Source organism: Ranitomeya variabilis, chromosome 5 (genome assembly GCF_051348905.1).
Source record: "Ranitomeya variabilis isolate aRanVar5 chromosome 5, aRanVar5.hap1, whole genome shotgun sequence".
Lineage (NCBI taxonomy): Eukaryota > Metazoa > Chordata > Amphibia > Anura > Dendrobatidae > Ranitomeya > Ranitomeya variabilis.
The window spans coordinates 205,786,732-205,813,871 of record NC_135236.1 but is presented as its reverse complement, the minus strand read 5'-3'; positions in this window follow the sequence as shown (position 1 = coordinate 205,813,871).

Genomic DNA, 27,140 nt, shown 5'->3' with positions numbered 1-27,140 from the left:
TTTATTAGAGATATAATCAAGTAACATAATAAAATATTACCACTTATATTAAGGTGACATAGTGACTAAATCCATGGATGCAGTGGTGAGCTGGCGATAACGGTACGAGACATATGAATTCCAATAATATATATGTGAAGATCTTATGTTGTCAAAATAAGGTATGCTAGCAGCCGACTTCCAAAAGCTGGTAATTCAGCAAGAAATAAATATAAAGTGCAAAACGTGCTATAAAATGAGCCGAAAGCTGCAATGCAGCCCTGAGGCCCTGAGGAAGCGGCAACGTTCAAACGCGAAACGCGCGTTGGGGTATGTGACTGGGTGCCGGACGAGACCTCTATACCATCCCACATGGGTAAATAATGTTCTTTACTTATTTTGTGTGCATTGCAGCTTTCGGCTCATTTTATAGCACGTTTTGCACTTTATATTTATTTCTTGCTGAATTACCAGCTTTTGGAAGTCGGCTGCTAGCATACCTTATTTTGACAACATAAGATCTTCACATATATATTATTGGAATTCATATGTCTCGTACCGTTATCGCCAGCTCACCACTGCATCCATGGATTTAGTCACTATGTCACCTTAATATAAGTGGTAATATTTTATTATGTTACTTGATTATATCTCTAATAAATATTGGTATTATTTGATGTTAATACGACTGGCAACTTTTCTTGACTCATGGTCCTCCTAGTAATGGTATGAAATGATGTCATGCTGCAGTTTAAAAGTCGCTGGCGCCATTTTGCGCTCACTCTGCTGTGAATTCAGTTAGTGACAGGACGCTGTTTGCTGACTGAGGGCCAGTTGAGATAGCGATTTGCTTTATTGTTCTTTTCCAAGGCTAATTTAGCAACCGCTGTGTTCACCTACTAATCACCTTGCTTTTGCCTTGCAGCGCTGTTTTCACAGCGATCTGCAAGGTCTCTGTGTGTGTGTGTGTGTGTGCAGCCCACTCTCTAGTCTGTGTGCAGCCATAGGCCATAGCTGGTTGTATTCAGTTCAGGGAGGGTGGTTCACTGCCTCATACTGTTCTATTTTTTTTTTCTTTTTCAAGTAGTGCAGGCTGCTGCACATTTTTGCTAATAATTCCTATTAGTGTCTTTCCACCCGTATACAGCTAAATTGTGGAAAAACACTAGATAGGATAACGTAGAGGAGTGTTTTTGGGCCTTGCAGCGCCGTTTACGGCTGTCTGCACGGTCTCCGTGTGACTGCAGCTCGCCCCGTAGTCTGTGTGCAGCCATAGCCGGTTGTATCCAGCTCAGGGTAAATCACTGCGTCATACCGTGAAATCCAATTTCCTTTTTTCTAAGTAGTGCAGGCTGCTGCACATTTTTTCAAAAAATTCCTATTAGTGTCTTTCCACCCGTATCCAGCTAAATTGTGGAAAAACACTACATAGGATAACGTAGAGGAGGTTTTTGGGGCTTTGCAGCGCCGTTTACGGCTGTCTGCACGGTCTCCGTGTGACTGCAGCTCGCCCTGTAGTCTGTGTGCAGCCATAGCCGGTTGTATCCAGCTCAGGGTAAATCACTGCGTCATACCGTGAAATCCAATTTCCTTTTTCCTAAGTAGTGCAGACTGCTGCACATTTTTTCAAAAAATTCCTATTAGTGTCTTTCCACCCGTATCCAGCTAAATTGTGGAAAAACACTACATAGGATAACGTAGAGGAGGTTTTTGGGGCCTTGCAGCGCCGTTTACGGCTGTCTGCACGGTCTCCGTGTGACTGCAGCTCGCCCTGTAGTCTGTGTGCAGCCATAGCCGGTTGTATCCAGCTCAGGGTAAATCACTGCGTCATACCGTGAAATCCAATTTCCTTTTTTCTAAGTAGTGCAGGCTGCTGCACATTTTTTCAAAAAATTCGTATTAGTGTCTTTCCACCCGTATCCAGCTAAATTGTGGAAAAACACTACATAGGATAACGTAGAGGAGGTTTTTGGGGCCTTGCAGCGCCGTTTACGGCTGTCTGCACGGTCTCCGTGTGACTGCAGCTCGCCCAGTTGTCAATTCAGCCCCCAAAAAATAAATAAATAATAAAGTTCACCAAACACACCACTTTACAGTTGTGTAGGCCACATTAGCTGATATTAAAGTCTAGTCCACACTTTAGAAAATTATTGTTTCTTATACCTGTTAGGAGCTGTTCAGGAATAAGCACACAAAGCCGTTAGTACTTTTCTGCTTATCTTTACCAGTCAACCAAGATGAAGAAGGCAGGGAGTAAGGCACGTGGGCGCGGAGCAGGGAGAGGACGTGGGGATTCTGTGCCTGCTGCGGGCACCGGTGACTCATCAGCACCCAGTTTCACCAGGGAACAGTCCTTCATGCGCAGCTTTGTCGGAGAGCGCCGTACACCACTGCTGCGTGAAGAACAAATTGAAGCCGTTGTCGGATGGATGGCAGCTAACACATCGACTTCAATTAGTGCCACATCCTCTCAGACACAGAGCACCGGAGAGCACCCATCTGTCTCTTCACCACCTGCCAAATTGCCCAGGCAGACAGAGAGCCCAGGACAGGAGCCGTCTCTACTTCTGTTCTCTGAATCTCTTTGCTTGGAAACAGGGGGCCAGCCAAGCAGCATTGGAGAAATGGAAGAAGAGGCAGTGTGCAGTGATGCCCAACAGCTTTTTCTGTCTGAGTCTGAAGAGGCGGGTGGGCCAGTGCCTCCGGTCACCACACCGCAGAACGAATCCGCTGATGACACTCAGGTGCCACTTTCTGGTGCGTGCTCTGCTGCTGAGACTACCCAGGAGGAGCAGTTGGTGGCAGAGGGTAGTGTAGATGATGAGGTCCTTGACCCATTGTGGCGTGAGGGACAGGAAGGTGGTGGGAGCAGCTCTGAGGAAGAGATTCCCCGAACGGGACAAAGAGGGAGAGGGAGGGGGAAGACTGCGGATCCTGTAGCCTCCACTTTGGCACCCATTAGGAGCGTGTCTCTTCCAACAGCCAAAAAGGGCGCTCCCAAGACTTGCAGTGCCTGGTCCTTTTTTGACACAGTTGCAGATGACATTTGCTATGTCAAATGCAAGGTGTGTCATCACAAAGTCAAAAGAGGTAGAAATGTCAGCAACCTCAATACCTCCAACATGTGGAAACATGTGCGGACCAGGCACGCGGCGGAGTTACAGAAACACACTGAAGAGCTAGGCCAACCAACAGCGGCAGCTACCACCTCTTCAGCTCGTGTTGCCTCTTTCTCCAGCTCACACGCAGCTGGTTCGGCTTCCTCCCAGGATCGCCGTGGAAGAAACTCTGGCCCTGTTGTCCAGAGACCCACTGTAATTCCACCCACAGCACCACGTTCCCAGTTATCCTCACACTCCCAGGCCAGTCTACAGCCATCGGTAGTACAGGCATGGGAGAAAAGGCGGCATTTCTCGGCAAATCACCCACGAGCACAGGCTCTGACTGCAGGCATTGCCAAACTTCTGTCACTGGAAATGCTGTCATTCAGGCTGGTGGAGACTGACAGCTTCCGTGACTTGATGTCATTGGCAGTCCCACAGTACAATGTGCCCAGCCGCTTTTATTTCAGCAGGCAAGCCGTCCCTGCCCTGCACAAGCATGTGGAGGGACACATAAAACACGCGCTACTGAATGCCGTCAGTAGCAAGGTCCACCTCACCACCGATGCGTGGACCAGTCAACATGGACAGGGGCGATACCTTTCCCTCACTGCCCATTGGGTTAATGTTGTTGAGCCGGGTACAGATCGTGCGAGTGGCGCAGGACGTGTCCTGCCCACTCCAAGGATTGTAGGAATCCAGTCTGTATGCATTGACTCCTCCTCTTACACAAGTTCCTCAGAATCGTCGCTGCAGGAGCCGTCACAGTCCACCTTCACATGACCCGTGAACGTTTACCTGTTACGACCGACATGAGCACAGCCGTGGCCAAACGTCAACAGGCCGTCTTGAAATTAATTTCTTTGGGGAATCGAAGCCACACAGCGCAGGAGCTCTGGAATGCCATCAAGCAGGAGAGTGATGTGTGGTTTGTGGCAGCGAATCTCCAGCCAGGCATGGTAGTGTGTGATAATGGCCGAAATCTGGTGGCAGCTCTGGGCCTCGGCAACCTCACTCACATCCCATGTCTGGCACATGTGCTCAGTTTGGTCGTGCAGAGTTTTTTGAGGGACTATCCGGATCTTGATGCACTGCTGCACAAGGCCCGCCTAGAGTGTGCTCACTTGCGGCGTTCCAGCACGGCAAAATCGCGCATTGCGGCTCTGCAGCGCCGATTCCGCCTTCCGGAACATCGCATCATATGTGACCTACCTACCAGGTGGAATTCCACGTTACATATGTTGGAGCGGTTGTGTGAGCAGCAGCAAGCAGTAATGGAGTACCAGCTGCATCAGGCGCAAAGAAGTCGCACTCCGCGTCGTTCAGACTTCACAACCACAGAGTGGGCCACTATGAAGGACGTCTGCCAGGTTTTGCGTCCCTTCGATTATTCCACGCGGCTGGCGAGTGCAGATGATGCACTAGTCAGCATGACTGTCCCCCTTATCTGCCTGCTTGAAAAATCACTGCAAGCCCTAAGGGATGATGTTGTGGAAGAGGTGGAGGATGAGGATTCACCATTTCCATCATCTTCTGGACAGTCAGCGCCACGTGGTTCCTCACAAACGCGTAGGCAGGGGACACTTTGTGAGGAGGATGAGGAGGAGTCAATGGAGGAGGAAGACATCCGTCCAGAGGAGGGAGTTACACAATTGTCCAGTAGTCAGTGTGTACAGCGAGGGTGGGGTGATGACGAGCGGGCAGAGATCACACCTCAAGCAGGGGACAGCGTTTCTTGGCCAGTTGGCAGTCTGCAGCACATGGTGGATTACATGCTGCAGTGCCTGAGAAACGACCGCCGCATCGCCCACATTCTCAACATGTCTGATTATTGGGTGTTCACCCTCCTCGATCCTCGCTACCGGGACAACGTAGAAAGCCTCATCACACCGTTGAACCGGGAGCAAAAAATGCAGGAGTACCAAGACACACTGGTGAATTCCATCATCTTCTCCAGTCCAACTGAGAGAAGTGCTGCTAGTGCATTACAAAGCAGCTCAGTGCGTCCAGGCAGTGGAGGAGGCTCTGCACAAAGAGGGAGCAGAAGCAGTGCCTCTGTCCAAGGCAAGACCAGTATGGCCCAACTGTGGCACACTTTTGTGTGCCCGCCACAAAAGTCTACACCATCACAGACGGCTCCAGGCAGCAGGAGGCAATGGTTCCGTCAGATGGTGACATACTACATGTCTTGCCCTCTTGCTGTACTCCCAGACGGCTCTTCCCCTTTCAAGGTTTGGGTCTCAAAGCTGGATACATGGCCAGAGCTAAGCCAGTATGCATTGGAGGTGCTGGCTTGCCCTGTGGCTAGTGTATTATCGGAACGCGTCTTTAGTGCTGCAGGTGGTGTACTAACTGACCGTGGCATGCGACTATCCTCCGATAACGTTGACCGGCTTACTTTCCTGAAAATGAACCAGGCCTGGATCTCGCAGGAATTTGCCACTCCTCTTCCTGATTAAATAATTAGGTGACTGTCTACAGTATCCAGGTCTCCTGTTGTGTTCATCTTTCTACCACCTGAACTTTAATTCCTGGGCTCCAACACCGCCAGTTGAGGCTCAGAAGTGCCGTCTGCACAGTCAAAACATATGACCCAGTGTTATTGGGTGTCAGTAACGTCAGCTGATCCCCAGCTGTGTAGCCGGCAATGTGTTCCGCGACCGCCACGCTGACACAACAACTGAAATGTAAGGGAACCTGTCCCCCCCCCAGGCGTTTGTTACTGAAAGAGCCACCTTGTGCAGCAGTAATGCTGCACAAGGAAATGGTAGCTATTTTTGTTTAGCTCCTTGCACACGCAGAACTTAACACTTATAAAATGTGTCCACTGATACCGTAAAACCGTCCCGTAGGTGGGACTTTCCTTCGTAATGTGACGCAGCACAGCCGTCATTCCTACCCCCTTGGCGCCGTGTGCCGGCTCCTCAGCGTTATTTGATTCTGTCCCGAAGCCTGCGCTGTTATGTTATCCCTTGGCCAGGCACACTTAGCGCTGCCCCTCTTCTGACACCATTTGGTGTCAACCTGACTGCGCCTGTGCGTCGGCGCTGGCCAAGATCCCGCCTCGCAGTGTCTTCTGATTTAATCACAATGCGGGCCTGGGATCCATGGGCATGCGCAGTGCATATCTTCACCTCCGCCTCTCACTCATCTCCCTTCGCCTTCTTCAGACTGTGCGCCGTCAGCTGATCCCTAATAGCATGCCACGGCCGTGACACCGCACAGTCTGAAGAAGCCGGAGGGAGGGGAGTGAGAGGCGAGGATATGCACAGTCAACAGTCGCTCCTCTGTTATTGGGGTTCAGTAACGTCAGCTGTTCCCCAGCTGTGTGTGTGGCAATCCCTCCTCTCTCCTCCACCTCCTCCTCCTCCTTCTGTCCCTGGGCTCCAACACCGCTAGTTGTTGTCCGGAAGTGCTGTCCGCACAGTCAACAGTCGCTCCTCTGTTATTGGGGTTCAGTAACGTCAGCTGTTCCCCAGCTGTGTGTGTGGCAATCCCTCCTCTCTCCTCCACCTCCTCCTCCTCCTTCTGTCCCTGGGCTCCAACACCGCTAGTTGTTGTCCGGAAGTGCTGTCCGCACAGTCAACAGTCGCTCCTCTGTTATTGGGGTTCAGTAACGTCAGCTGTTCCCCAGCTGTGTGTGTGGCAATCCCTCCTCTCTCCTCCACCTCCTCCTCCTCCTTCTGTCCCTGGGCTCCAACACCGCTAGTTGTTGTCCGGAAGTGCTGTCCGCACAGTCAACAGTCGCTCCTCTGTTATTGGGGTTCAGTAACGTCAGCTGTTCCCCAGCTGTGTGTGTGTGGCAATCCCTCCTCTCTCCTCCACCTCCTCCTCCTCCTTCTGTCCCTGGGCTCCAACACCGCTAGTTGTCCGGAAGTGCTGTCCGCACAGTCCACAGTCGCTCCTCTGTTATTGGGGTTCAGTAACGTCAGCTGTTCCCCAGCTGTGTGTGTGGCAATCCCTCCTCTCTCCTCCACCTCCTCCTCCTTCTGTCCCTGGGCTCCAACACCGCTAGTTGTTGCCTGGAAGTGCTGTCTGCACAGAGCCAAACACCTCGCCAATGTGTTAGTGGGGTTCAGTAATGCCTGCTGCTCCCCTGCTGTGTATACGGCAACGTGTCATGCGACCGCCACTGTTGTGAATTTACCTTTTGGCTCCCTCTAGTGGCTACTAGTGTTTTTACTCTGGGTATGTCTATCATTCCTTGTATGCTCACCTGGGTCGTTAGGTCAGGGGTGTTGCTATATAAGCTCCCTGGACCTTCAGTTCAATGCCTGGCAACGTTGATATCAGAGCTAATCTGTAGTGCTCTTGTCTACTGATCCTGGTTCCTGCTTGATTAAGCTAAGTCTGCTTTCTTGCTTTTTGCTATTGTTTCTGTTTGCATTTTTGTCCAGCTTGTACATAATCTGTATCCTATCCTTGCTAGAAGCTCTAGGGAGGCTGGAGTTCTCCCCCCGGGCCGTTAGACGGTTCGGGGGTTCTTGAATCTCCAGTGTGGATTTTTGTTAGGGTTTTTGTTGACCATATAAGTTATCTTACTACATTCTGCTATTAGTGAGTGGGCCTCTCTTTGCTAAACCTAGTTCATCTCTGTGTTTGTCATTTCCTCTTACCTCACCGTTATTATTTGTGGGGGGCTTGTATCCAACTTTTGGGGTCTATTCTCTGGAGGCAAGAGAGGTCTTTGTTTTCCTCTTCTAGGGGTAGTTAGTCCTCCGGCTGGCGCGAGACATCTAGCGACCAACGTAGGCATGTTCCCCGGCTACTTCTAGTGTTGGCGTTAGGAGTAGATATATGGTCAACCCAGTTACCACTGCCCTATGAGCTGGATTTTTGTACTTCGCAGACTTGCTGATATCTCTGAGACCCTCGCCATTGGGGTCATAACAGTTTGCCAGGCCTGTATTAAATGTTAAATGCATTGCAGAAGCGGGATTATAAGAAAGAAAGTTCTGAGTTTTTTTTTTCTCTCTCTCATTTTTTTTTCTTTTCCCCTTTACCTCTGAGTGGCTTGTGATTGCTGCAGACATGAATGTCCAGACCTTGATTACAAGTGTGGACCAGCTTGCTGCTCGTGTGCAGGGCATACAAGATTATGTTATCAGAAATCCTATGTCAGAACCTAAGATACCGATTCCTGAACTGTTTTCCGGAGACCGATTTAAGTTTAGAAATTTCAGGAATAATTGTAAATTGTTTTTGTCCCTGAGACCCTGTTCCTCTGGAGACTCCGCTCAGCAAGTGAAAATTGTTATTTCTTTTATACGGGGCGACCCTCAGGATTGGGCTTTCTCGCTGGCGCCAGGAGATCCGGCATTGGCTGATATTGATGCGTTTTTTCTGGCGCTCGGTTTGCTTTATGAGGAACCCAATCTTGAGATTCAGGCAGAAAAAGCCTTGCTGGCTATGTCTCAGGGTCAGGACGAGGCTGAAGTGTATTGCCAAAAATTTCGGAAATGGTCCGTGCTGACCCAGTGGAACGAGTGTGCATTGGCTGCAAATTTTAGAAATGGTCTTTCTGAAGCCATTAAGAATGTGATGGTGGGTTTTCCCATTCCCACAGGTCTGAGTGATTCTATGGCCCTGGCTATTCAAATCGACCGGCGGTTGCGGGAGCGCAAAACCGCAAATTCCCTCATGGTGTTGTCTGAACAGGCACCTGAATTAATGCAATGTGATAGAATCCTGACTAGAAATGAGCGGAAAATTCATAGACGCCAGAATGGCTTGTGTTACTACTGTGGTGATTCTACACATGTTATCTCAGCATGCTCTAAACGTCTTACTAAGATTGTTAGTCCGGTCGTCATTGGTAATTTGCAACCTAAATTTATTCTATCTGTAACTTTGATTTGCTCACTGTCATCGTATCCTGTCATGGCGTTTGTGGACTCAGGTGCGGCCCTGAGCCTTATGGATCTGTCATTTGCCAAGCGCTGCGGATTTGTTCTTGAGCCATTGGAAAATCCTATCCCTCTTAGGGGTATTGATTCTACGCCATTGGCAAAAAATAAACCGCAGTTTTGGACACAGGTTACCATGTGCATGACTCCCGAACATCGGGAGGTAATACGTTTTCTTGTTCTGCATAAAATGCATGATTTGGTTGTTTTGGGTTTGCCATGGTTACAGACCCATAATCCAGTCTTGGACTGGAAGGCTATGTCAGTGTCAAGTTGGGGCTGCCATGGAATTCATGGAGATTCCCTGCCCTTGTCTATTGCTTCTTCTACGCCTTCGGAAGTTCCGGCGTATTTGTCTGATTATCAGGATGTCTTCAGCGAGTCTAAGTCCAGTGCACTGCCTCCTCATAGGGAATGTGACTGTGCAATAGATTTGATCCCTGGCAGTAAGTTTCCTAAGGGGAGACTGTTTAATCTGTCGGTACCTGAACATACCGCGATGCGTTCATATATCAAGGAGTCTCTTGAGAAGGGGCATATCCGTCCTTCTTCTTCCCCTCTTGGTGCGGGATTCTTTTTTGTGGCCAAAAAGGACGGATCTTTGAGGCCTTGTATTGACTATCGGCTTTTAAATAAGATCACTGTCAAATTTCAGTATCCTTTGCCGTTGTTGTCAGATTTGATTGCCCGGATTAAAGGTGCCAAGTGGTTCACCAAGGTAGACCTTCGTGGTGCGTACAACCTTGTGCGCATTAGGCAGGGCGATGAATGGAAAACCGCATTCAATACGCCCGAAGGTCATTTTGAGTACTTGGTGATGCCATTTGGGCTCTCTAATGCACCTTCAGTTTTTCAGTCCTTCATGCATGACATTTTCCGGAAGTATCTGGATACATTTTTGATTGTTTATCTGGATGATATTCTGGTTTTTTCTGATGATTGGGACTCGCATGTGGAGCAGGTCAGGATGGTTTTTGATATTTTGCGTGAAAATTCTTTGTTTGTAAAAGGCTCAAAATGTCTCTTTGGTGTACAGAAGGTTCCCTTTTTGGGGTTCATTTTTTCCCCTTCTGCTGTGGAGATGGATCCAGTCAAGGTCCGAGCTATTCATGATTGGACTCAACCCTCGTCAGTTAAGAGTCTTCAGAAGTTCTTGGGTTTTGCTAACTTCTACCGTCGTTTTATCGCAAATTTCTCTAGCGTTGTTAAACCGCTGACGGATATGACCAAGAAAGGCTCTGATGTAGCTAACTGGGCTCCTGCTGCCGTGGAGGCTTTCCAGGAGTTGAAACGCCGGTTTACTTCGGCGCCTGTTTTGTGCCAGCCTGACGTCTCACTTCCCTTTCAGGTTGAGGTGGATGCTTCGGAGATTGGGGCAGGGGCCGTTTTGTCGCAGAGAGGCCCTGGTTGCTCTACTATGAGACCTTGTGCCTTTTTCTCTAGGAAGTTTTCGCCAGCAGAGCGAAATTATGATGTGGGCAATCGGGAGTTATTGGCCATGAAGTGGGCATTTGAGGAGTGGCGTCATTGGCTCGAGGGTGCTAAGCATCGGGTGGTGGTCTTGACTGATCACAAAAATTTGATGTATCTCGAGTCTGCTAAACGCCTGAATCCTAGACAGGCCCGCTGGTCATTGTTTTTCTCCCGTTTTGACTTTGTGGTCTTGTATTTACCAGGTTCTAAGAATGTGAAGGCCGATGCTCTGTCTAGGAGCTTTGTGCCTGATGCTCCTGGAGTCGCTGAACCTGAGGGTATTCTTAAGGAAGGAGTTATCTTGTCAGCGATTTCTCCAGATCTGCGACGTGTGTTGCAGAGATTTCAGGCTGGTAGGCCTGACTCTTGTCCACCTGACAGATTGTTTGTGCCTGCTAAATGGACCAGCAGAGTCATTTCCGAGGTTCATTCCTCAGTGTTGGCAGGGCACCCGGGAATTTTTGGCACCAGAGATCTGGTGGCCAGGTCCTTTTGGTGGCCTTCCTTGTCAAGGGATGTGCGGTCATTTGTGCAGTCCTGCGGTACTTGTGCTCAAGCTAAGCCTTGCTGTTCTCGTGCCAGCGGGTTGCTCTTGCCCTTGCCTGTCCCGAAGAGACCTTGGACACACATCTCTATGGATTTCATTTCGGATCTCCCGGTGTCTAAAGGCATGTCTGTCATCTGGGTGATATGTGATCGTTTCTCCAAGATGGTCCATCTGGTTCCTTTGCCTAAACTGCCTTCCTCTGCTGATCTGGTTCCTGTGTTCTTCCAGAACGTGGTTCGTTTGCACGGCATTCCTGAGAATATGGTGTCGGACAGAGGATCCCAGTTTGTTTCCAGGTTCTGGCGATCCTTTTGTGGTAGGATGGGCATTGATTTGTCGTTTTCGTCCGCTTTTCATCCACAGACTAACGGACAAACGGAACGAACTAATCAGACTCTGGAGGCGTATTTGAGGTGTTTTGTCTCTTCTGATCAGGATGATTGGGTGACCTTCTTGCCGTTGGCTGAATTTGCCCTTAATAATCGGGCTAGTTCTGCCACCTTGGTTTTGCCATTTTTCTGCAACTCCGGTTTCCATCCTCGTTTTTCCTCGGGACATGTGGAGCCTTCTGACTGTCCTGGAGTAGATTCTGTGGTGGATAGGTTGCAGCGGATCTGGAATCATGTGGTGGACAACTTGAAGTTGTCACAGGAGAAGGCTCAGCGTTTTGCCAATCGCCGCCGCGGTGTGGGTCCCCGACTTCGTGTTGGGGATTTGGTATGGCTGTCTTCTCGATTTGTTCCTATGAAGGTCTCCTCTCCCAAATTTAAGCCTCAATTCATTGGTCCTTACAAGATATTGGAGATCCTTAATCCTGTATCCTTTCGCCTGGATCTTCCGGTGTCGTTTGCCATTCACAACGTATTTCATAGGTCCTTGTTGCGGCGGTACGTTGTGCCTGTGGTTCCTTCTGCTGAGCCTCCTGCTCCGGTGTTGGTTGAGGGCGAGTTGGAGTACGTGGTGGAGAAGATCTTAGATTCTCGTCTCTCCAGGCGGAGGCTTCAGTACCTGGTCAAGTGGAAGGGCTATGGTCAGGAGGATAATTCCTGGGTGGTCGCCTCTGATGTGCATGCGGCCGATTTAGTTCGCGCCTTTCACGGCGCTCATCCTGATCGCCCTGGTGGTCTTGGTGAGGGTTCGGTGACCCCTCACTAAGGGGGGGGTACTGTTGTGAATTTACCTTTTGGCTCCCTCTAGTGGCTACTAGTGTTTTTACTCTGGGTATGTCTATCATTCCTTGTATGCTCACCTGGGTCATTAGGTCAGGGGTGTTGCTATATAAGCTCCCTGGACCTTCAGTTCAATGCCTGGCAACGTTGATATCAGAGCTAATCTGTAGTGCTCTTGTCTACTGATCCTGGTTCCTGCTTGATTAAGCTAAGTCTGCTTTCTTGCTTTTTGCTATTGTTTTTGTTTGCATTTTTGTCCAGCTTGTACATAATCTGTATCCTATCCTTGCTAGAAGCTCTAGGGAGGCTGGAGTTCTCCCCCCGGGCCGTTAGACGGTTTGGGGGTTCTTGAATCTCCAGTGTGGATTTTTGTTAGGGTTTTTGTTGACCATATAAGTTATCTTACTACATTCTGCTATTAGTGAGTGGGCCTCTCTTTGCTAAACCTAGTTCATCTCTGTGTTTGTCATTTCCTCTTACCTCACCGTTATTATTTGTGGGGGGCTTGTATCCAACTTTTGGGGTCTATTCTCTGGAGGCAAGAGAGGTCTTTGTTTTCCTCTTCTAGGGGTAGTTAGTCCTCCGGCTGGTGCGAGACATCTAGCGACCAACGTAGGCATGTTCCCCGGCTACTTCTAGTGTTGGCGTTAGGAGTAGATATATGGTCAACCCAGTTACCACTGCCCTATGAGCTGGATTTTTGTACTTCGCAGACTTGCTGATATCTCTGAGACCCTCGCCATTGGGGTCATAACACGCCACGCAGGCACAACAACTTATATTTAAGGGAACCTGTACCCCCCCAGACGTTTGTTACTGAAAGAGCCACCTTGTGCAGCAGTAATGATGCAAAAGGAAAAAGTGCCTCTTTTCGTGGTGCTCCTTGCACATGCTGAACCTAACACTTATGAAATGTGTCCCCTCACACCGTTAAACCGTCCGGTAGGTGGAACTTTCATTTGTCATGTGACGCAGCACAGCCGTCATTCTCACCCCCTTGGCGCCGTGCGCCGCCTCCTCAGCGTTGTTTGAATCTGTCCCGGAGCCTGCACTGTTATGTTAGCCCTTGGCCAGGCACACTTAGCGCTGCCCGTCTTCTGACATTATTTGGTGTCAGGCTGGCTGCGCCTGTGCAGCCGCGCTGGACGAGATCCTAAGTTTACCTTTTTCAGCATTAGTGCTGTACAAGATGGCTTCTTCAGCTACAAACGCCTTGGGGGGGGGGGTTAAAGGTTCCCTTTCAACTTGCTCCAGTGCAGGCTTCGGCCTACACTCTGCTCTTCCTGCTGACCCTGGGCTCTAACACCGCCAGTTGGCGCCCGGAAGTGCTAGCTGCACAGAGCAAAACACCAGCCAATGTGTCAGTGGGGTTCAGCACCGCCAGCTGTTCCCCTGCTGTGTAGCTGGCAACGTGTCCTGCAAAAGCCACGCAGACACAAAGCTGCCTCCAGTGCAGGCTTCGGCCTACACTCTGCTCCCTCTACTCCTCCTGCTGACCCTGGGCTCTAACACCACCAGTTGGGGCCCAGAAGTGCTGGCTGCACAGAGCCAAACACCTCGCCAATGTGTCAGTGGGGTTCAGCAACGCCAGCTGATCCCCTGTTGTGTAGCCGGCATTGTGTCCTGCAAAAGCCACGCTGACACAAGAACTGAAATTGAAGGGAACCTGTCCCCCCCCCAGGCGTTTGTATGTATAACAGCCACCTTGTACAGCAGTAATGCTGCATTTGTACAAGGTGGCTCACTAAGTTATTCTCCTTGCACACGTGGAACGAAACATGTCTAAAATGTGTCCCCCGAGACCATTAAAACGTCCCTGAGGTGTAACTTTCCTTTGTAATGACACGCAGCGACCCCCTTGGTAGTGCAGCCCTTCTTCTGACATCATTGTTTGGCTGGCTGCGCCTCTGCGGCCGCCCTGCCCGACACAACGCCCCTCGGTGTCTTATTTATTTTGACTGCGAGGGTGTGATTGACGGGCATGAGCAGTGCATATCTTCACCAGGCTGTCACTCAGCTCCTTCCGCCTTCTTCAGACTGTGCGGCTTCATGGCCGTGGCATGCGATAAGGGATCAGCTGACGCCGCACAGTCTGAAGCAGTTGTAAGGACCCGAGCGAGAGGCGAACATATGTACTGCGCCAGGCCATGAATCCCAGCCCCGCAGTGTGAAACACTGTAAAGGCACTGCGGCGCTGGCATTCATGGTCATCGCGAACCGCACCGGCCGACATTAAATGATGTCAGAAGACGGGCAGCGCTAACAGCGCAAGACCAAGGGATAACACGACAGCGCAGACTCCTGTACAGCAAATAACGATGCTCAGGAGGCTGCGCCCAGCACCAAGTTGGTATTTTTGCCAGCTGTGCTGCTTCTCATTAAGAAGGAAACTCCCGCCTCCAAGACAGTTTTGATTGTTTAAGGGGCTAAATGTCATACGTGTTTCATTCAGCGTGTGCAAGGAACAGAATTTAAAAGAGCAACCTTTGACTTGTGCAGCATTACTGCTGCCCAAGGTGTGGCTCTTCTAGTTTGTAACCCCTGAGGGGGGGTTAAAGGTTACCTGTTATGATCCCAGTGGTTGAGGATCACAGGAAATACTAGCTAAGTTACTAAACATAGGACAAGCTCTAGGGAGGTGGTAACTGGACTTGACCGCAAACCTGATCCTATCCAAACACACTAAAGGTAGCCGGTGAACGTGCCTAAAATCCTGGACGTCTCGACGCAGCCTGAGAAACTGACTACCCCTAGAGAGAAAGCCAGACCTCACTTGCCTCAAGAGAAATAACCCCAAAGATATAGGAAGCCCCCAACAAATAATAACGGTGAGGTAAGGGGAAAAGACACACGTAGAAATGAAAACAGATTCAGCAAATGAGGCCCGCTAATACTAGATAGCAGAAGACAGGTAGAGAACTGTGCGGTCAGTAGAAAACCCTACCAAAATATCCACGCTGAGAATTCAAGAACCCCCACACCAACTAACGGTGTGGGGGGAGAAACTCAGCCCCCTAGAGGTACCAGCAAGCAAGGAAATCACATATTAGCAAGCTGGACAAGAAACATATAGAACACTGATGATCAAAAAATGAACAAACGGAAACTTAGCTTCTCTTGAAGAGACTGGTAGCAAGGTAGTCAGAAGGAATCAGAATAGCACTGAATACATTGACAGCAGGCATGAACTGAGAGTCCAAGTGAGCTTAAATAGAAAACCAGACCACAGATAACGAGACAGCTGATGCCAGTCACAAACCTGCAGAAAGACAGCACTCACACAGTACCACTTGTGACCACAAGAGGGAGCCCAGAAATAGAGTTCACAACAGTACCCCCCCGGCGATCAGGATGAGCCGCATGGAAGGCACGGACCAAATCGGCCACATGAACATCAGAGGCGACAACCCAGGAATTATCCTCCTGACCATAGCCCTTCCACTTAACTAAATACTGAAGCCTCCATCTGGAAACACGAGAATCCAAGATCTTCTCCACCACGTACTCCAATATGCCCTCAACCAGCACCGGAGCAGGAGGCTCAACAGAAGGAACCACAGGCACCACATACCTCCGCAACAAAGACCTATGGAACACATTATGAATGGCAAACAATGCTGGGAGGTCCAAACGAAAAGACACCGGGTTAAGGATTTCCAAAATCTTATAAGGACCGATGAAGCGAGGCTTGATTTTAGGAGAGGAAGCCTTCATAGGAACATACCGAGAAGACAGCCATACCAAATCCCCAACACGAAGTCGGGGACCAACACCACGATGGCGGTTGGCAAAGCGCTGAGCCTTCTCCTGTGACAACTTCAAATTGTCCACCACATGGTTCCAAATCTGCTGCAACCTATCCACCACAGAATCCACCCCCGGACAGTCAGAAGGCTCAACCTGACCCGAGGAAAAACGAGGATGAAAACCAGAATTGCAGAAAAAAGGCGAAACCAAAGTAGCAGAACTAGCCCGATTATTAAGGGCAAACTCGGCCAATGGCAAAAAAGTCATCCAATCATCCTGATCAGCAGAAACAAAACATCTTAAATAAGTTTCCAACGTCTGATTAGTTCGCTCGGTTTGGCCATTCGTCTGAGGATGGAAGGCCGACGAAAAAGACAAATCAATGCCCATCTTAGCACAAAAAATCCGCCAAAATCTGGACACAAACTGGGATCCTCTGTCAGACACAATATTTTCAGGGATGCCATGCAAGCGAACCACATTCTGAAAAAATAAAGGAACCAAATCGGAGGAGGAAGGCAACTTAGGCAAGGGCACCAAATGGACCATTTTGGAAAAACGATCACACACCACCCAGATGACAGACATTCTCTGGGATACTGGAAGATCTGAAATAAAATCCATGGAAATGTGCGTCCAAGGCCTCTTCGGGACAGGCAAAGGCAAAAGCAAACCGCTGGCATGAGAACAGCAAGGCTTAGCCCGAGCACAAATCCCACAGGACTGCACAAAGGAACGCACATCCCGCGACAAGGAAGGCCACCAGAAGGACCTAGCCACCAAATCTCTGCTACCAAAAATCCCAGGATGACCTGCCAACACCGAAGAATGAACCTCGGAAATAACTCTGCTGGTCCATCTATCTGGGGCAAACAGTCTCTCTGGTGGGCAACGGTCAGGTCTATCCGCCTGAAATTTCTGCAGCACTCGCCGCAAATCTGGGGAAATGGCAGACAAAATCCCTCCCTCTTTGAGGATACCAGCCGGCTCTGAAACTCCCGGAGAGTCAGGCACAAAACTCCTAGAAAGGGCATCAGCCTTCACGTTCTTCGAACCAGGCAGGTACGAGACCACGAAATTGAAACGGGAGAAAAACAACGACCAACAAGCCTGTCTAGGATTCAGGCACTTGGCAGACTCGAGATAAATCAGATTTTTGTGATCAGTCAAGACCACCACACGATGCCTAGCTCCCTCGAGCCAATGTCGCCACTCCTCAAATGCCCACTTCATAGCCAACAACTCCCGATTACCAACACCATAATTCTGCTCGGCAGGCGAAAACTTTCTTGAAAAGAAGGCACAAGGCTTCATCACAGAGTCATCAGAGCTTCTCTGCGACAAAACAGCCCCTGCTCCAATCTCAGAAGCATCCACCTCGACCTGGAAAGGAAGAGAGATATCAGGCTGACATAAGACTGGAGCTGAAGAATACCGGCGCTTCAGCTCCCGAAAGGCTTCCACTGCCGCAGGAGACCAATTAGTCACATCAGAACCTTTCTTGGTCAAATCCGTCAAGGGCTTAACCACGCCAGAAAAATTAGCGATGAAGCGACGGTAAAAATTAGCAAAACCCAAGAACTTCTGAAGACTCTTAACAGATGTAGGCTGAGTCCAGTCATGAATAGCCTGGACCTTGACTGGGTCCATCTCAATAGTAGAAGGAGAAAAAATAAAACCCAAAAAGGAAACCTTCTGTACTCCGAAGAGACATTTTGAGCCCTTCACGAATAAAGCATTAGCACGCAGGACCTGAAACACCATCCTGACCTGCTTCACATGGGACTCCCAATCATTAGAAAAGACCAAAATGTCATCCAGATACACAATCATAAATTTATCCAGATATTCTCGGAAAATGTCATGCATAAAGGACTGAAACACAGAAGGAGCATTAGAGAGTCCAAAAGGCATCACCAAGTACTCAAAATGGCTTTCGGGCGTATTAAATGCTGTTTTCCATTCGTCCCCCTGCTTCATACGCACAAGGTTATACGCACCACGAAGATCTATCTTGGTGAACCAACTGGATCCCTTAATCCGAGCAAACAGATCAGACAATAATGGCAAAGGATACTGAAATTTGACCGTGATTTTATTTAGAAGATGATAATCTATACAAGGTCTCAGAGAACCATCCTTCTTGGCCACAAAAAAAAATCCTGCACCAAGAGGGGAGGAGGATGGGCGAATATGTCCCTTCGCCAAAGACTCCTTTATATAACTCCGCATCGCGGCATGTTCTGGTATAGACAAATTAAAAAGTTGTCCCTTAGGGAACTTACTGCCAGGAATCAAATTTATAGCACAATCACAATCCCTATGAGGAGGCAGGGCACCGGATCTGGGCTCATCAAATACATCCTGGTAGTCCAACAAAAACTCAGGGACCTCAGAAGGAGTGGAAGAAGCAATTGACACCAAAGGGACATCGCCATGAATCCCCTGACAACCCCAACTTGACACAGACATAGCTTTCCAATCCAAAACTGGATTATGGGCCTGCAGCCATGGCAGACCCAAAACTACAACATCATGCAGATTATGCAGCACAAGAAAGCGAATCACCTCCTGATGTACAGGAGTCATGCACATGGTCACTTGAGTCCAATATTGCGGCTTATTCTCAGCCAATGGCGTAGCATCTATTCCCCTCAGTGGAATAGGAAATTCCAAAGGCTCCAGAACAAAACCACAGCGCTTGGCAAACGACAAATCCATAAGATTCAGGGCAGCACCTGAATCCACAAAAGCCATAACCGAGTAGGATGACAAAGAACAGATTAAAGTAACAGACAAAATGAACTTAGGCTGTATAGTACCAATGGTGACAGGTTTAGCGATTTTTTTTAAGTGCTTAGAGCATGCTGAGATAACATGAGTAGAATCACCACAGTAAAAGCACAACCCATTTTGACGTCTATGACTTTGCCGCTCAATTCTAGTCAGAATTCTGTCACATTGCATTGACTCAGGTCTCTGTTCAGAGAACACCGCCAGAGGATGTGCAGATTTGCGCTCCCGCAAACGCTGATCAATCTGAATGGCCAAAGCCATTGACTCATTCAGACTTGCAGGCGTGGGGAACCCCACCATAACATTCTTAATGGCTTCACAAAGACCCTCTCTGAAATTTGCAGCCAGGGCACACTCATTCCATTGAGTAAGCACTGACCATTTCCAAAATTTTTGACAGTACACCTCAGCTTTATCCTGACCTTGAGAGATAGCCAGCAAAGCCTTTTCTGCCTGGTTCTCAAGATTAGGTTCCTCATAAAGCAGTCCAAGCGCCAGAAAAAAAGCATCCACATTCAGCAATGCAGGATCTCCTGGCGCCAGAGAGAAAGCCCAATCTTGAGGGTCATCGCGTAACAAGGAGACAACAATTTTAACTTGCTGAGCGGAATCACCAGAGGAATGAGGTCTCAAAGATAGAAACAATTTACAATTATTCCTAAAATTCAGAAACCTAGATCTATCTCCAGAAAACAACTCAGGAATAGGTATCTTTGGCTCAGACATAGGGCTATGAACAACAAAATCCTGAATATTTTGCACCCTTGCAGCAAGATGATCCACACTAGAAGTCAGACTCTGAATATCCATGTCTGCAGCTGAGCTCAAAACCACCCAGAGATTAAGGGGATGAGAGAAGCTGGACAGACTGCAGCAAAGGAAAAAAAAAAAAAAAAATTGTACTCAGGACTTCTTTTATCCCACTTCATGCGATGCATTAAACACTTTTTTGGCCTGCTGTACTGTTATGATCCCAGTGGTTGAGGATCACAGGAAATACTAGCTAAGTTACTAAACAAAGGACAAGCTCTAGGGAGGTGGTAACTGGACTTGACCGCAAACCTGATCCTATCCAAACACACTAAAGGTAGCCGGTGAACGTGCCTAAAATCCTGGATGTCTCGACGCAGCCTGAGAAACTGACTACCCCTAGAGAGAAAGCCAGACCTCACTTGCCTCAAGAGAAATAACCCCAAAGATATAGGAAGCCCCCAACAAATAATAACGGTGAGGTAAGGGGAAAAGACACACGTAGAAATGAAAACAGATTCAGCAAATGAGGCCCGCTAATACTAGATAGCAGAAGACAGGTAGAGAACTGTGCGGTCAGTAGAAAACCCTACCAAAATATCCACGCTGAGAATTCAAGAACCCCCACACCAACTAACGGTGTGGGGGGAGAAACTCAGCCCCCTAGAGCTACCAGCAAGCAAGGAAATCACATATTAGCAAGCTGGACAAGAAACATATAGAACACTGATGATCAAAAAAAGAACAAACGGAAACTTAGCTTCTCTTGAAGAGACTGGTAGCAAGGTAGTCAGAAGGAATCAGAATAGCACTGAATACATTGACAGCAGGCATGAACTGAGAGTCCAAGTGAGCTTAAATAGAAAACCAGACCACAGATAACGAGACAGCTGATGCCAGTCACAAACCTGCAGAAAGACAGCACTCACACAGTACCACTTGTGACCACAAGAGGGAGCCCAGAAATAGAGTTCACAACAGTTACTTTTAAAATTGGTTCAATTAGGCTTCGGCCTACACTCTGCTCCTCCCGCAGAGCCTGGGCTCTAACACCGCCAGTTGGTGCCCGGAAGTGCTGGCTGCACAGAGCAAAACACCCGCCACTCTGTCAGTGGGGTTCAGCACCGCCAGCTGTCCCCCTGCTGTGTAGCCGGCAACGTGTCCTGCCACAGCCACGCAGACACAAAGCTGCTGCCAGTGCAGGCTTTGGCCTACACTCTGCTCCCTCTCCTCCTGCTGACCCTGGGCTCTAACACCGCCAGTTGGTGCCCGGTACTGCTAGCTGCACAGAGAAAAACACCCGCCAATGTGTCAGTGGGGTTCAGCACTGCCAGCTGTTCCCCTACTGTGTAGCCGGCATCGTGTCCTGCAAAAGCCACGCAGACACAAGAACTGAAATTGAAGGGATCCTGTCGCCCCTCCCCCAGGTGTTTGTATGTTTTACAGCCACCTTGTACAGCAGTAATGCTGCATGTGTGCAAGGTGGCTCATAAACTTATTCTCCTTGCACACGTGGAACAGAACACGTCTACAATGTGTCCCCTGAGACCATTAAAACGTCCCCATGGTGTGACTTTCCTTTGTAATGACACGCAACAACCCCCTTGGTAGCACAGCCCTTCTTCTGACATCATTGTTTGGCTGGCTGCGCCTCTGCGGCCGCCCTGCCCCACACAACGCCCCTCGGTGTCTTATTTATTTTGACTGCGAGGGTGTGATTGACGGGCATGAGCAGTGCATATCTTCGCCAGGCTGTCACTCAGCTCCTTCCGCCTTCTTCAGACTGTGTGGCTTCATGGCCGTGGCATGCGATAAGGGATCAGCTGACGCCGCACAGTCTGTAGCAGGTGTAAGGACATGAGCGAGAGGCGAACATATGTACTGCGCCAGGCCATGAATCCCAGCCCCGCAGTGTGAAACACTGGAAAGACACTGCGGGGCTGGGATTCATGGGCATCGCGATCCGCACCGGCCGACATGAAATGATGTCAGAAGACGGGCAGCGCATGGCCAAGGGATAACGCAACAACGCAGACTCCTGTACATCAAAATGCGATGCTCAGGAGGCCGCACCAAGCACCAAGGTGGTATTTTTGCCAGCTGTGCTGCGTCTTATTACGAAGGGAACTCCCACCTCCAAGACAGATTGATTGTATAAGGGCCAAAATGTTGTACGTGTTTCATTCAGCTTGTGCAAGGAACAAAATTAAAAGAGCAACCTTTGACTTGTGCAGCACTACTGCTGCATAAGGCGTGGCTCTTCTAGTTTGTAACACCTGAGGGGGGGTTAAAGGTTACCTTTAAAATTGGTTCAATTAGGCTTCGGCCTACACTCTGCTCCCCCTGCAGAGCCTGGGCTCTAACACCGCCAGTTGGTGCCCCAAAGTGCTGGCTGCACAGAGAAAAACACCCGCCAATGTGTCAGTGGGGTTCAGCACCGCCAGCTGTTCCCCTGCTGTGTAGCCGGCAACGTGTCCTGCAACAGCCACTCAGACACAACAGACCTACAAATGCCTCCAGTGCAGGCTTCAGCCTACACTCTGCTCCCCCTGCTGACCCTTTGCTCCAACACCGCTAGTTGGGGCTCCAGGAAGACAAGCTTGAATAGGTCCCCATCCTGATTCCAGCACCGTCAGCTGGTTCCGGGCAGAGCCCTTGGCTTAGGTGCCTCCTTCTGGGTATCCGAGTTCCACCAATGTCAGGTGGTCCTTGGTAGTGCTTTCAGGCACGGGTACCTCCTGCTTAGTAACCGGGTTCCAGTAACGTCAGCTGGTCCTCAGTAGTTCCATTGGCTTTTGGACCTTCGGCTACCCATCCGGGTTCCAGTACCGTCAGCTGGTTCTCGGCAGTGTCTTTTGGTCTTGTACCTTCTGCTCCCCATCCTGGTTCCAGTACCGTCAGCTGGTTCCGGGCAGAGCCTTTGGCTTAGGTGCCTCCCTCTGGGTATCTGAGTTCCACCAACGTCAGGTGGTCCTTGGTAGTGCTTTCAGGCACGGGTACCTCCTGCTTAGTAACCGGGTTCCAGTAACGTCAGCCGGTCCTCGGTAGTTCCATTGGCTCTTGGACCTTCGGGTAGCCATCCGAGTTCCAGTTCCATCAGCTGTTTCTCTGCATTTTCTCAGCCTTCTTGTACCTTCTGCTACATTTCCAAGTTAAAGACCCTAAAGACGACGACCCGGAAGACCACCCCTAAGATGACGACGACACCAGAGACGACAACCACTGAGATGACGACGACCCTGGAGACGATGACCCTGAAGACCACCCCGATGACGACGACCCCGGAGACGACGACCCCGGAGACGACGACCCTGGAGACGACGACGACATGGGAGACCGAGAAGCAGAAGAATAAGAGGCTGCAGAACAAAGAGCAGAAGAACATTAAGCATAACACTAAATATCAAAGCAAAAGATATTATCTAAATTATAAGCAGAAGAAGACTAAGCAGTGTATGGGGGTGAGTCCGTTCCTCCTCGTGGTGCCCCTGGATAAAGCCTGATGCTGCAGGCCAAACTGAACGCGGACAAATGTAACTCTTTTGTGACAGGCAGAACAGAAGGTGTAATCTTCAAACTTTTATAGATAACAACTACGGGAATGCCTGTCACAAATAAGAATATGATGAAGAAGTTGAATATGAAGAAGAATAATAGTTAAATAAAAAGAATATGAACAATGTAAAAAAAAAAATTATAGGTAGAAGATGAAGAAGATGAATAAGGTGAAGAAGAAGTTGATGTCAAAGATGCTGATGATGATGAAGAAGAAAGTGTGGGAGAAGTAAAAAAGAGGGTGAAGGGCGTGGAAGTAGTGAAACATCAATATCTGACAAAATAAAAAAAATCTTAACATAGTCAATATCTTTGTAACTCCGAACGTCTTAAAAAAAAATTAAAATTCCTGCTATTCTATTTGATTGGGCTAAACCTCTATGCCTTTAATGTCTCTGCCACGTCCCCCAATACATCCTACATTATTCTTAGTTGTTTTCCTTCATGTAGAATGAACCTACAAGGAAAGAAAGGGTTTATTTTAATTCCGATATTTTCGTCCCATTGACTTGCATTGGGATCGGGTATCGGAATCGGCGAGATCCGATACTTTGACGGTATCGGCCGATACTTTCCGATACCGATACTTTCCGATATCGGAAGGTATCGCTCAACACTAATAATAATGCATCAAGAATTTTTTATTATTATAAGGGGGTTAGTGGTCATTATTATCAGGAGTCAAAGGGATTATTATTATAAGGAGGCACAAGGGGACAGTACTTCTTTATGATGCTTTCTAACTGTAAGATTGCTCAGGGTAGCATTATTACTAAGAGGAAGTACAGAGGGAACATTATTACTGTGTAGTGACACAGAGTGAGCACCTATTACAGAGGGGGGCATTATCATTGTCTAGGTCACTGGTTATAGTGCCATATGGTTTGTGTAGAGGTGGTGGAATGTGAGGTGGGGGCTGGAAAAGCAGTAAGAAAAAGATGTCTCTGTGTTACATTTTGCAGGGATAAGTTATGGATGGAAGAAGATGTCATGGTGATCTGGGCCGAATGAAAAAGGAAAGGGAAAATTAATAACAATCACAAAGAACGCCACTGGTGAGAACCTGCACAGTCTCCACATATATGGTCTGTAGAGTACTGGTTTAGGACTGATATTACCACTATATAGTTACTTTGTGGCAATAGTACTAGTCCAAGCACACAGGTTTCAGTTCAGGAAGCACTGTCATCTATATTTTGTTTATTAAATATGTGTATAATGTATAGTGTGAATGAATTAATGTATAGTGTGAATGAATTAATGTACTCACCTCCCGCCACCTGAGATCCCGTGCCATTCTGCTCCGCTTCTCAGTGACGTTACTGCACTTCCAATTAGCCAGATCATCAGAAGTGACATTTACAAAGTAATCCAATAGTGCTTTGTTTTGAGTCGACCCTCCTTATACTTACATTGTCAAAGCCACTTTAAGGTCACGCATAGAGTGAGCCGGCTAGTCATAGTTGCGGTAATGTCATTGAGAAGTGGAGGTGACGGTGCTGGATCCTGAAGAAGGCACCTGTAGGGGAGTATATTAATACACTTAAACTACACTACATACATATATACACACATTTAGTAAAAAGTAGAGATGGGAGTGTTACTTTAATAACCAGCATGGTGGTATTGTCACTACTTTATGGTGCTGGTGTTATTTGTCTGTTATATTGCAATTTATTACAAAATCTTATAAAGCGGTGTTACTGGAAAAATAGGTAGTAGTAAATCTTGATTTCCTGCAGGCAGGGTAATTTAAGTAATAGAGATCTGGGTAAGGGGATGGAGCCGGCATGGGCCTGCGTGCTTTCAAATGCCATGTCTGACTTTTAGCCCCAGTCCGTCCTTGCTTGGCTGTTTCCATCACTCCCATAATGCTAAATCATATCAGACAGCTGTGTTCATGATTGGCCACTGCTACATACTACTTCTCACTGCATCTGACGTGCTGGTGATAAAAGATGAGTGATTGGGTACTGATGTAGTAGTGGAAATTTTAGTGGTATCTAAAACTATCAATCTAACATTTATAACCTAAGTATGAATAGTAATAGAATATCCTTCCAGACTATTTTCTAAATCTGTAAACTATTAACCCTTTTCAGCTGGTTCAGTGGATGATGCATAATGGTCTCTATCTAGAGATAACACCAACATGCAGATGTGTCAAGAGCTATAAGCATCAGCTTTCCAGACAGCATCAAATTATTTTGTTGTGTCTGCATGTTTGATTGCTGATTTAATCAGAACAATGTCATGGAGTCACTTTCCTCCAGGAACCTTTGTGATTGCGACTGAGGGTATAGTAGGGACATTTGAATCTAAAGGATCATTATTAGTTTCATAGACAAATGTTGGTGTCATATAACTAGAGTCAAAAATTGCCCCTCATAAGTGACACAAGGTCAATCCAGTTGCCATTTGCATCTGGTATATGGGGGTCTCTAAACTCTTTCATGCTAAATGATGTTAGTGTAAGGTACTATCAGGAACGCAGGATGCAGTGACGAGCAGGTGGCAGAGCAAGAGTTAACAGATTTTATATATATGAATGTCTCAACAGTGTAAACATACAGACCCACAATTTGTATATAGCAGTAAAGCAACTACAACGAGTGAAATAACGGGTTAACTTATCAATCTCTGGTTCCTGGATGATGGTGGCTGGAAAATCCCATGATGGTGCCGTAGGTGGCGCGTGAAGTCTTTGAGCCGGACCTGAAGGAAAGTGTAGCACTGTCTCTGTACGGCGACAAAGCGTCCTGTTCTTCTTGCCTGTGGTCTTGTGATCCTGGAACGAGGTGTTGAATGGTGAAAGGTCTGCTGCATGACTGAGGATATACAAAGTCCCGGACTGAAGGGGCGCGGTCTCACCGCTGCGAGCCGCGTGCAACGCTGGATCAGCGCTACCAAGAGAGACCGCAGATGTTAGATGCACCAACCGGCTAGTGATGTTAGGGTTGACGAATATCGAGGAGTCAGTCTCAAGAGAGGCACAGTCTGTATGCACTGGGGATAGTAACATAGTAACATAGTAACATAGTTAGTAAGGCCGAAAAAAGACATTTGTCCATCCAGTTCAGCCTATATTCCTATATTCCATCATAATAAATCCCCAGATCTACATCCTTCTACAGAACCTAATAATTGTATGATACAATATTGTTCTGCTCCAGGAAGACATCCAGGCCTCTCTTGAACCCCTCGACTGAGTTCGCAATCACCACCTCCTCAGGCAAGCAATTCCAGATTCTCACTGCCCTAACAGTAAAGAATCCTCTTCTATGTTGGTGGAAAAACCTTCTCTCCTCCAGACGCAAAGAATGCCCCCTTGTGCCCGTCACCTTCCTTGGTATAAACAGATCCTCAGCGAGATATTTGTATTGTCCCCTTATATACTTATACATGGTTATTAGATCGCCCCTCAGTCGTCTTTTTTCTAGACTAAATAATCCTAATTTCGCTAATCTATCTGGGTATTGTAGTTCTCCCATCCCCTTTATTAACTTTGTTGCCCTCCTTTGTACTCTCTCTAGTTCCATTATATCCTTCCTGAGCACCGGTGCCCAAAACTGGACACAGTACTCCATGTGCGGTCTAACTAGGGATTTGTACAGAGGCAGTATAATGCTCTCATCATGTGTATCCAGACCTCTTTTAATGCACCCCATGATCCTGTTTGCCTTGGCAGCTGCTGCCTGGCACTGGCTGCTCCAGGTAAGTTTATCATTAACTAGGATCCCCAAGTCCTTCTCCCTGTCAGATTTACCCAGTGGTTTCCCGTTCAGTGTGTAATGGTGATATTGATTCCTTCTTCCCATGTGTATAACCTTACATTTATCATTGTTAAACCTCATCTGCCACCTTTCAGCCCAAGTTTCCAACTTATCCAGATCCATCTGTAGCAGAATACTATCTTCTCTTGTATTAACTGCTTTACATAGTTTTGTATCATCTGCAAATATCAATATTTTACTGTGTAAACCTTCTACCAGATCATTAATGAATATGTTGAAGAGAACAGGTCCCAATACCGACCCCTGCGGTACCCCACTGGTCACAGCGACCCAGTTAGAGACTATACCATTTATAACCACCCTCTGCTTTCTATCACTAAGCC